We start from the raw sequence: 11,323 nt of genomic DNA on the forward strand, positions 1-11,323 counted from the left end.
TCTTATCAAAAATGAGTTTTACTCCTCTTTTTCTGATAACGCCTATTTCTAATAATGTGACTTCTGGTTTACAATGACAGCACTTCCTGCTTCTTGATGGTCAGTGGGTCGCGGATAAGGTACTTGCGGGTCCAAGCGGGTAAGAATGCGGGTCTGGATTGCGAATACGGGTCGGGTTCCAAAAAATGGACCTGCGCAGGACTCTACCACAGACTGCAGCTTTTACCCTTGTATCGGACAAACGATCGGACGTCCCAAACTTCCGACCTGCCACTAAACATTCCTATTAAATAAAGTAGTAATAGAACAAATCAGACGATGTTCTGCCTGTGACAGCAATTGTACGACAGTTATGTCTGACAAATTCTAGTGACAGTCTCCCATTGATATCGTCAGATAGGCAATACATGCAGAGATATTATCATTTGCCAACAGAAATCTTCTAACCTGTCCAATCGACTTAAACGGCACCAATCATAACTAAAATCATTTCCTAAGTAAATACACTATGTGAAAGTTCAAGAAATCTGATTTTTAAAACAGTTAGAATTGTTTGTATAATGTAAATGATCAGCTCACTATACCTTCTGCAAGATCTCCCCTATCTCCCCTGCAGTTCTAGCTGAGGCAGGCATCTTGGATTTCACTGGCTCCTCCTACCTATATCTAGGTAGCTCTGAAATCTCGCACATGCTCAGTTGAAATTCCTTGCTTGCTTATCAACCCTTCTAAACTATTTTCAAATCAACCAAACCTCAGTGTTAGCTGTCGTTCAGTAGTGCTGCCACCTGCTGGAAGTTAGTGTGTGCCCTTCATTTGCATAATGACATCACCAGCAGGGGACAAGATAGGGAAATCTCCTGATACTTCTAGTGGAGGAGTTTACTAAAACAAGGCATTCTGGGTAGAATACTCAAAGCAGTATTACAATCTGAGCATGCTCCTGAAATTTGAATATTATAGTCTCTAGGGCCAGGGCCCGCACCCCCTCAGGGCCCCCCGGCAGTCTGTTCGCCACTGAAAATGCCGGCAAATGCAGCCGTACGGAGGGGGGTGTGGCCCGGCTGCGCGTCACGCACCAGGGCCCGCCCCCCTCTAGGATCGCCACTGTGCCACTGGGTAATCATAAATAGAATATCGCCTGGCATCGTACGATTCACGGTGCACACAAACATACCAACAAACCATACTTGTTAGGTCACATGAGCCAATTAACAGACAGAGTTCTGTCTTTTGCTTCCACACGTCTTCCTGTTACAGTTAGAGCTGTAGTATTTCTGTATATCAAAATTGGGAATCCGCCTCTGATTTACATTTGGTGAAGCCTTAGGTACTCGCCCCAGTTCACAGGCGACACATATATCAAAATTCCTTGTATCCAAAAGGTATCAAAATCTTTGAGGGATTAACCCTATTGTGTTAATTACTCTTCAACCATGCCTATATGGGGTTTAATTTCTTAATATTTTTCTTGCGTGAATATTTATAAATCCAATTACTAAGTATATATAATAGTCACTATTTATAAATTCAATCCTTAGGTATGTATAATAGTGTATCTCACAAAATTAGTATAATAACCAAACATCAGTACCACTCACTTCCTTTGCATTTGTTGTTCCTAGACCGTCAATTGCTCCCTTTTTAATCTAGATAACAGTATTAACCTTTTCACGTATAGCAAGTAACATCAAATTCATGATTAAGTCCTAAGGGCAAACGCGTGCTCAGATGGAATATCCAGAATACTTCTCTCCTCTCCAAGAGGCTCAACTGATCTCCCCCTCTTTCCCCCAATCTGACTCTCTCTATCCCCTGAATACTAAAAGATTCTAGGGAATTTCCATTACATGTATTAAAGTGCCTAGTGACATTGCTCTTTTCAGCCATTCGCGGGTTCTTTATCTGACTCAAATGTTCCCTAGCTCTTTCCTTCAGTTTCCTAGTCGTACAGCCTACATATTGTATTTGACATTTAAGGCAAGTTATCAGATATATTACATAAGTAGTATTGCAATTAATGTAGCCCTTAATGTCAAATTCCCTCCCTGTTACCGTTGATTTGAATTTCTTTGATACTTTCATGTGCCTACACGTTATGCATCTCTGACTTCCACACCTATAGTTCCCAATTGATGTAAGTGGCCCCAGATCTCGTCCCTGGTCTCTCTTTTTGAAATGACTAGGTGATAACATATCCTTCAGAGTGTGGGCTCGCTTGGGAATCACATTAATCCCTGGATTCAACACTCTGAAAAAGTGCTCATCCCCATAGAGAATAGGTAAAAATTTCTTAACAATCCTCGAAATTTCAAAAAATTGCTTACTGTACCTAGTAGTAAGTACTACTTTGTCTGACCAATTAGAGCTCTTATCTTGTTTCGTTTTCGTACTTAGCAGGTCTTCTCTAACACTTCCTTTTGCCCTCAATAGAGCTTTCTGTATAGTTTTATGTTTGTAGCCTCTCTCCGCAAATCTCTGCTGCATGTCCTGTGCCTGGTTCCCAAAATCCTTACCCGTGGAGCAGTTTCTTCGGAGCCTCAGAAACTGTCCCACCGGTATTCCTTCTATTAGTTTTTTTGGGTGACAGGAAGAGGCATGCAAAAGAGTGTTGCCACTACACGGTTTACGATAAATACTCGTGTTTATTACCTGATCCTCTGCTGTTAGCTTTACATCCAAAAATTCTATTTGATTTGGGCTAAATTGACTAGTAAAACCAAGGTTTAAGTCATTCTCATTGATGTCCTTCACAAAATTACCAAACTCCTCCTCAGTCCCTTGCCATATACACAGAAGATCGTCTATATAACGCATATACAGCTTTAGATGTTCCTTCTGTTTCACATTAATATGGGTTTCCTCCCACCACCCCATATATAAATTAGCAAAAGAGGGAGCGAATTTCGCTCCCATCGCTGTCCCTCTCTTTTGTAAATAGAAACTCGCATCAAAGGTAAAATAATTATGTTTCAAAAGGAACCCGACAGCTTCTAACAGAAACTGTATGAGTTCATCCGAATAATCACTGTATTTATTTAAGTGATACCGGATTGCTTGAATGCCTTTATCATGTGGTATCGAGGAATATAAGGAATATATGGGGATGAGCACTTTTTCAGAGTGTTGAATCCAGGGATTAATGTGATTCCCAAGCGAGCCCACACTCTGAAGGATATGTTATCACCTAGTCATTTCAAAAAGAGAGACCAGGGACGAGATCTGGGGCCACTTACATCAATTGGGAACTATAGGTGTGGAAGTCAGAGATGCATAACGTGTAGGCACATGAAAGTATCAAAGAAATTCAAATCAACGGTAACAGGGAGGGAATTTGACATTAAGGGCTACATTAATTGCAATACTACTTATGTAATATATCTGATAACTTGCCTTAAATGTCAAATACAATATGTAGGCTGTACGACTAGGAAACTGAAGGAAAGAGCTAGGGAACATTTGAGTCAGATAAAGAACCCGCGAATGGCTGAAAAGAGCAATGTCACTAGGCACTTTAATACATGTAATGGAAATTCCCTAGAATCTTTTAGTATTCAGGGGATAGAGAGAGTCAGATTGGGGGAAAGAGGGGGAGATCAGTTGAGCCTCTTGGAGAGGAGAGAAGTATTCTGGATATTCCATCTGAGCACGCGTTTGCCCTTAGGACTTAATCATGAATTTGATGTTACTTGCTATACGTGAAAAGGTTAATACTGTTATCTAGATTAAAAAGGGAGCAATTGACGGTCTAGGAACAACAAATGCAAAGGAAGTGAGTGGTACTGATGTTTGGTTATTATACTAATTTTGTGAGATACACTATTATACATACCTAAGGATTGAATTTATAAATAGTGACTATTATATATATATATATTAAGAAATTAAACCCCATATAGGCATGGTTGAAGAGTAATTAACACAATAGGGTTAATCCCTCAAAGATTTTGATTGGTTTTAAACAAAGTGGGAGGGACTGATAGGGTATAAATCCCGCAGAGGTTGTGTGGTCTACAGATACACCTATGACTAAGCGCCGGAAGGTGCGAAACGCGTAAGGTGGGCCTGGGGGGACTGAATGTAACCAAATATTTTTAATGATAATTTAAATAAAGGAATTTTTTACGGAAAAGCAAGCCTTTGGGACAGCTATCTTTTGGATACAAGGAATTTTGCTGTAGTATTTCTGGTGAGGTGATCTCTGAGGCAGCACACATAGTCGAACCGGGGGGTCAGGGCCCACCGGGGCTGCCACATCAGGGCCCCCGTAACTCCCCAAGCCCCCAGTCACAGGCCTCCCCAGTCGCAGGCCCCCCTCCCCAGCAAACCCCCCCTCTGCCCTCTCCTGCCCCCCTCGCAGCATGTACCTACTTAGTCTCATTAGTGGGCGGGGTGGATGGAGCAAGCGGGCAGAGTCGGGCAACCGGGAGGAGCAGAGGTCACTATGTGGAGTGGGTCTGGGCCTGAGGGGCCCACGAGGGGTGGGGCTCACCGGGTTTTGTCCCGCCAGCCCAGTTCGACACTGTGTGTATGTCTTTGAGTATGTGTGTGACTGGTTTTGTCTCTATATGAGTGTGTCAGGTTGTGTGACTGTGTTGCGTCCCTGTGCTTGCCATATTACCTTGGGGGGTAATGTGATGTGGGGGGACTGATGGGTATATACATGTAACCCTTTTGACACCCCTATTTTTAGTGTAACACTCCACATGGTTGTAGTATATTGTAGTATATTGGTTGGACAGTGCACTCCAGGGCCTTCTTAGAACAGAATCGCTAGTTTCCAATTCAGCATTTAAAGCAAATTTCCTTTATTGGAAATAAATGGGTCGCTTACCTGATGGCATGGGACAAACCTGAGCCACTCTGCAATGATATTGGCAGATACTGGGTACTCTGCCTATTGGGATCCGCGAATGAACCTACAGATGGCCCCACTAGGAAACACAATAATAATTCACTGACTCACACAGAGGAGCATAAAGACTGCACGTAGAAAGCACTTTTGTTCAAAGCCAAAACCAGTGCAGCAATTAACCCACAGCCCACAGCCAGCTATTTATTCGCAGCACAGCCCCTTTCAGGGTAGAACTCCACGGGAGATTTTACCTGCGATACCTTCCGTTCCGATCTGACACGACTGTCGGATGCAAACGCTGCATGTTGCGTCTTCACCGAACAGTCATGTTGTATGCAATCAGCTTCTACGTGTGACATTACTTACATTAGATTTGGCGCAACTGACGCAACACCTGATATTACTCTCATGGCGTCAGAACGGAAGGTATCGCAGGTAAAATCACCTGTGGAGTTCTACCCTAAATGTGTTTTTTGTTATTTGTTCAGATAAACAGGGCAACAGAGACACTGAAACTATTTAAAATGTCCAACTTTTTGGTTCTTGCCACAACTGTGGGAGGGAATTGTAGCAGAATGCCACGTCTTATTTTTAAGTCACAAAAATAAAGGAAGGGGTGGTATATTCAGTGTTCATTATCTCTAATTAAAGAAAAATTATACCTTCAGAATGAATCAACAGATAATTTATACCATAATCAGTGACATTAATATCAGTAATTGTTGCCATTTAACTGATCTGTGGAGATCACCTGACAGGAAATAATGCAGCTTTTACTGTAACAGGAAGTGTGAGAGTAATAAACAGAGCTCTGTCAATTCAATTCATAACCTAGCATGTATGTGTGTGAACACAGCAAATCGCATGAGCTAGGGGTCGGCCCACAGTATTTAAAACGGCATTACATGTATTACATACGAGCTGTTTGATGTAATATATTTTTATACAGACCTGCAATGTTCATGGGTATAGTTTCCTTTTAAACATAGTCAGTTAATTATGAGCGGGTGGAAAGCAGGTAAAAACAAAGCAATGATCAGTTAGTGCTTTATAAATGGATAAAAAGGGTTTTATTTCACTAAGTAATAGGGATATACCGAATCCACTATTTTGAACTTGACCGAACCCCCTGACTCCTTTGTGAAAGATTTGGCCGAATACCGAACCAAATCCTAATTTGTGTATGCAAATCAGGCAAGGGTAAAAAAAGGAGAAAGTTCTTCAAAACTTTTTTACTTCCTTATTTTCTGACGAAAACCAAGTGATTTTTAGGGGCAAATTTACTTACCTCCGTAGATCCGCCAGCATTGTCTTCGCCGCACTTCGCCAGGCATAGATTCGTCAGGACATCACAAATTCACGAAGATCCGAAGTTCCGCACAAGTTACCGATCGTTTCCGAAGTTGCGCTATCGAAGTTACGATGATCGGTCCGAAGTTGCGCTAGTGAAGGCTAATTTGCATACGACGCCAAATTTGAGTTTCAATGGACGTGTATGCAACAGCGCATACAGAACACTACACAAGCGCAGGGAAACTTAATAAAAGTTTATTTAGGTGTTCTAATGCCCTACACATGTGCCCACAGTATAGTTAAGGTGCCACAAATGTAGGGGGGAAGGTGGGCACCCTAAAAATTTTTTCAATATTTTTCAACCTATCACCCAAAAAACGCCAGCGTTTTTTGGGACTTAGAAAAAATTTCAACTATTTTGGGACTTCTTCGCCTGCTACAACCTGGCGAAGTAAACTCTGGCGAAGGAGGTCACATTCAGAAAAAGACCAATGTTAGTAAATTTGTGTATTTTCACCCCATTCGCCAGAGTGCAACTTTGCAAGCGTTAAGGTGCAAAGTTGCGCTAGGCTATCATCATCGCTGGCGAATTTTTGCCAGGGTGACTGATAGTAAATTTGCGAAGTTGCGAAATTACTTCACGCTGGCGAATTTTCCCCAGCTTTAGTCACTTCGCCCTTTAGTAAATTTGCCCCTAAAGATTCAGTTTGGCCAGGTACGAGGATTTGGCCAAATCCGAATCCTGCTGAAAAAGGCAGAATCCTAGCCGACTATCGAATAGAATCCTGGATTTGGTGCATCCCTACTATGTAGGGATGCACCAATTATTATTATCAATTATTATTAACAATTATTGTTATATTATTAAGTACTTGTAAATGTATATATAATATACAGTAATGTGCCCTAATACATGTATGGGTTTTACATTTTCAATTAGATACACCCTATTAATTTTCCAGCTGGCTTTTTCTATAATTGATCATGTTATCACTTATGTCACAATCACGCTCCATATAAACACTCTCTGGAGTTGAATGCAGGGGGAGTTATAACAGAGTTTAGTGTGGGTCATGTGACCAATGATGTCATAATGCTGACTCCAGATACAAACTTTCTTATAGCGTCTGATTTCAGTTGTGTCAGTTAGAGTGAGGAAGCTGAAGAGTGTGGATGTGCAGGTAAGAGACCTGCAATATATTTATATTTGTGATGATCTAAAATATATGTTAGGGCATCATGGCCATTCACACCACTTAGGTGCTGTACTAAAAGAGAATGTGGTGTTCCCCACACTATAACTTCTCCAAAAGGACTGTTTAAAAAGATGGTTTAGTTAGGAGTTGAATGCAGAGGGAGTTATGACAGGGTCATGTGACCAATGATGTCATAATGCTCACTCCAGATACAAACTCTCTTATAGCATCTGATTTCAGTTGTGTCAGTTAGAGTGAGGAAGCTGAAGAGTGTGGATGTGCAGGTAAGAGACCTGCAATATTTTCATATTTGTGATGATCAAAACTTCATCTTAGGGCATCATGGCCATTCACACCACTTAGATGCTGTACTAAAAGAGAATGTGGTGTTCCCCACACTATAACTTCTCCAAAAGGACTGTTTAAAAAGATGGTTTAGTTGGGAGCTGAATGCAGAGGGAGTTATAACAGACAGGGTCATGTGACCAATGATGTCATAATGCTCACTCCAGATACAAACTCTCTTATAGCATCTGATTTCAGTTGTGTCAGTTAGAGTGAGGAAGCTGAAGAGTGTGGATGTGCAGGTAAGAGACCTGCAATATTTTCATATTTGTGATGATCAAAACTTCATCTTAGGGCATCATGGCCATTCACACCACTTAGATGCTGTACTAAAAGAGAATGTGGTGTTCCCCACACTATAACTTCTCCAAAAGGACTGTTTAAAAAGATGGTTTAGTTGGGAGCTGAATGCAGGGGGAGTTATAACAGACTTTATGGTGGGTCATGTGACCAATGATGTCATAATGCTGACTCCATATACAAACTCTCTTATAGCGTCTGATTTGAGTTGTGTCAGTGTGAGTGAGGAAGCTGAAGAGTGTGGCTGTGCAGGTAAGAGACCTACAACTGAACTGAACAGAAATGTTAAAATGTAAAAAGGGTCACTTTTATCTGAATTGCACAAAAAAGATAACACCATGCCTCTCACTATAATATCCCTGAAAGTAGTGGTTAGAAAAAAGTTACACCTAGACTTACACCTCCTCAAAATAGATTGTGTCATCATTTGCAATTGTGTTTTAGTATTTGGGAAAAAGTGGCAACTGAGGAAGGCACATTGGGTGGGATGAGTTTACGATTGTCTTGACTGGTTCAGGAGATTTTTTAAATTGTTCTTTAAGTTTTAGAGACCGAGTGAATTTGTAAACATCCTGCATTACTTCAAATGAGTTACTATAATGGAAAAAAATATTTTTGGGAACAACAGCCTCTCTGGTGATATTAAAGTATGATTAGACAAAGGAAAAAAAAATCACCATTTCTCTTTCAACCATCTGGGAGGGTAACCTCTTTGGGTAGTAAGCCCCTTCCTAACAAGTCAAGTTTTCTGTTTGGTATGTCTGTGATTAATTGGGACCATGTCATAATGTTGGGTCCTCAAAGTAACCAAGTTTCCCCCCACCTGTTAGCATTTGATAATTAGGGTCAAGGGTAGCTGAACTTATATTGCCATGCCCATCTGGTATGATTTCTTGTTCATATGATTCTGTTGGCAGAAGGGTTTATATGATGCAGACATGTTTGATTGGTGTTACTCTGGTAATGTTGTTGGATGGTATAATCATCAGTCAATAAGTTTTGAAGATGCATTTCTGGCCATAAATGTCGCAGTAAAAATTTGCCATAATAACCGCCATAAAACAAGACTATTTTATAGCATAAATATTCGCAAAAACTTAATTTTTCGGCAGAAAATTCGCAACTCGCTAAAATTACCGCTAACGTGAGATGGTTCCTTAACGTAGTTACCGCAAGTGATCGCAATGACTTCTGAGCGCATCGCCGTTTAGTAAACTTAGTCGCTGCGAATATTCTGGCGTAAAAATATTCTCAGCGATAACATGCGGAAACTTAAAGTCAGATTAAACACACTTTAGTAAACGGACCCCTAAGAATAAGTTGACATGCAGAGAGTGTCTTATTGAGGTTGATATAGAGCTTTATGTTGTTGTGGTGGTCATTTGAAATTGATGCGGTGTGGAAATAGGTGCAAATAGGCAGTATTGCAGGATTCATGAACATAGAGGGGCGGAGAGAGGTGGTATCAGCGGGGGTGGCGTGTGCCTGGGACTTTTGCTTCACACACAGGTCACTCCATGGCCCTTTCCTTTACTCTTGCATCATCCAGGAGCAAAGTAATGGGACTCACTGACAATTTTGAAGGCTAAGCCGAGCCTACCTTTAATTTGACTTTTCTCCTTTTAAGGGCTAGTCCACACCGGGAGATAGCGACGCGTTTGCGGTCGCGGCGACAAAGCGCCGCGACAGTCGCCGCGACCGGCGCAGGCGACAGTTTTGTATGGGCGCCTATGTAAAAACGCCTGTGCTAACCACACGAGGCGATGCGCTTTTCAACAGTCGCCTGAAAATGCTTTTTCAGGCGACTGTTGAAAAGCGCATCGCCTCGTGTGGTTAGCACAGGCGTTTTTACATAGGCGCCCATACAAAACTGTCGCCTGCGCCGGTCGCGGCGACTGTCGCGGCGCTTTGTCGCCGCGACCGCAAACGCGTCGCTATCTCCCCGTGTGGACTAGCCCTAAGAAGTAGTAGGTAAAAAGTGCTTAGCAGCTCATAGACTCGGCCGAGCATACCTTTAATTTCACTTTTTTCCTTTTAATAAGTAGTAGGTAAAAAACCTGGGGGCACAAAGGCTCGGCCGAGTCTACCTTAATTTGACTTTTCTCCTTTTAAGAAGTAGTAGGTAAAAAGGGCTGATTGGCTCAAAGGCTCGGCCGAGCCTTCCTTAATTTGACTTTTCTCCTTTTAAGAAGTAGTAGATAAAAAAGGGCTGATTGGCTCAAAGGCTCGGCCGAGCCTTCCTTAATTTGACTTTTCTCCTTTTAAGAACTAGTAGGTAAAAAGGGCTGATTGGCTCAAAAGCTCGGCCGAGCATACCTTAATTTGACTTTTCTCCTTTTAAGAAGTAGTAGGTAAAAAGCACTGGGCGGCTCCTAGAGTCGGCCGAGCCTACCTTTAATTTCACTTTTTTCCTTATAATAAGTAGTAGGTAAAAAACCTGGGGGCACAAAGGCTCAGCCGGGTCTACTTTAATTTGACTTTTCTCATTTTAATAAGTAGTAGGTAAAAAGCGCTGAGCAGCTCATAGGCTCGGCCGAGTCTACCTTAATTTAACTTTTCTCCTTTTAAGAAGTAGTAGGTAAAAAGCACTGAGCGGCTCCTAGAGTCGGCCGAGCCTACCTTTAATTTGACTTTTCTCCTTTTAAGAAGTAGTGGGTAAAAAAAAGGGCTGATTGGCTCAAAGGCTCGGCCGAGCCTACCTTAATTTGACTTTTCTCCTTTTAAGAAGTAGTAGGTAAAAAGCCTTGAGCGGCTCATAGACTCGGCTGAGCATACCTTTAATTTCACTTTTTTCCTTTTAATAAGTAGTAGGTAAAAAACCTGGGGGCACAAAGGCTCGGCCGAGTCTACCTTAATTTGACTTTTCTCCTTTTAAGAAGTAGTAGGTAAAAAGCGCTGAGCAGCTCAAAGGCTCAGCCGAGCCTACTTTTAATTTGACTTTTCTCCTTTTAATAAGTAGTAGGTAAAAAACCTGGGGGCACAAAGGCTCGGCCGAGTCTACCTTAATTTGACTTTTCTCCTTTTAAGAAGTAGTAGGTAAAAAGCGCTGAGCGGCTCCTAGAGTCGGCCGAGCCTACCTTTAATTTGACTTTTCTCCTTTTAAGAAGTAGTAGGTAAAAAAAGGGCTGATTGTCTCAAAGGCTCGGCCGAGCCTACTTTTAATTTGAATTTTCTCCTTTTAAGAAGTAGTAGGTAAAAAGCGCTGAGCGGCTCAAATGCTCGGCCGAGCCTACTTTTAATTTGACTTTTTTCCTTTTAATATGTAGTAGGTAAAAAACCTGGGGGCACAAAGGCTCGGCCGAGTCTACCTTAGTTTGACTTTTCTCCTTTTAAG

The sequence above is a fragment of the Xenopus laevis genome, chromosome 4S, assembly GCF_017654675.1.
Source record: "Xenopus laevis strain J_2021 chromosome 4S, Xenopus_laevis_v10.1, whole genome shotgun sequence".
Taxonomy (NCBI): domain Eukaryota; kingdom Metazoa; phylum Chordata; class Amphibia; order Anura; family Pipidae; genus Xenopus; species Xenopus laevis.